The sequence below is a fragment of the Physeter macrocephalus genome, chromosome 21 (genome assembly GCF_002837175.3).
Source record: "Physeter macrocephalus isolate SW-GA chromosome 21, ASM283717v5, whole genome shotgun sequence".
NCBI classification, from domain to species: Eukaryota; Metazoa; Chordata; class Mammalia; order Artiodactyla; family Physeteridae; genus Physeter; species Physeter macrocephalus.
This window is the reverse complement of record NC_041234.1, coordinates 54,952,496-54,953,011: the sequence shown is the minus strand read 5'-3', so window position 1 is coordinate 54,953,011 and position 516 is coordinate 54,952,496. Positions and strand designations below refer to the sequence as shown.

At 38.0% G+C, this 516-nt stretch overlaps 1 non-coding gene across 1 annotated transcript; it reads left to right on the top strand.

Annotated features, from left to right (window-relative positions):
* The first annotated feature begins 220 nt into the window (after window positions 1-220).
* LOC114484749 (U6 spliceosomal RNA) lies at window positions 221-327 on the top strand. Its single transcript, XR_003677982.1, has one exon. It is a non-coding gene; the product is annotated as a U6 spliceosomal RNA (small nuclear RNA).
* The last annotated feature ends 189 nt before the right edge of the window (window positions 328-516 follow it).

Here is a 516-nt window from a genome sequence, read left to right as displayed (position 1 = left end):
AAAATTTAAATGGGACCAAAAAGATCCAAACTGTCAAAGCAATCCTAAGGAAAAAGGAACAAAGCTGGAGGTATAACCCTTCTAGACATCTGACTATACCGAAAAGCTGCAATAATCAAAACAGTGTGATGCTGACACAAAAACAATCATACAGATCAGTGGAACAGAATAGAGAGCCAAGAAAAAAGCACACACACCTATGGTCAATTAATCTACAACGGTGCTCGCTTTGGCAACACATATACTAAAATTGGAATGATACAGAGAAGATTAGTATAGCCCCTGAACAAGGAAGAAACGCAAATTCATGAAGCATTCCATATTTTTCAAAGCAATCTTGAGAACGAAAAATGGAGTTGGAAGAATCAGGCTCCCTGACTTTAGACTATACTACAAACCTACAGTAATCAAGACAGTATGGTACTGGCACAAAAACAGAAATATAGATCAATGGAACAGGATAGAAAGCCCAGAGATAAACCCACGCACATATGGTCACCTTATCTTTGACAAAGG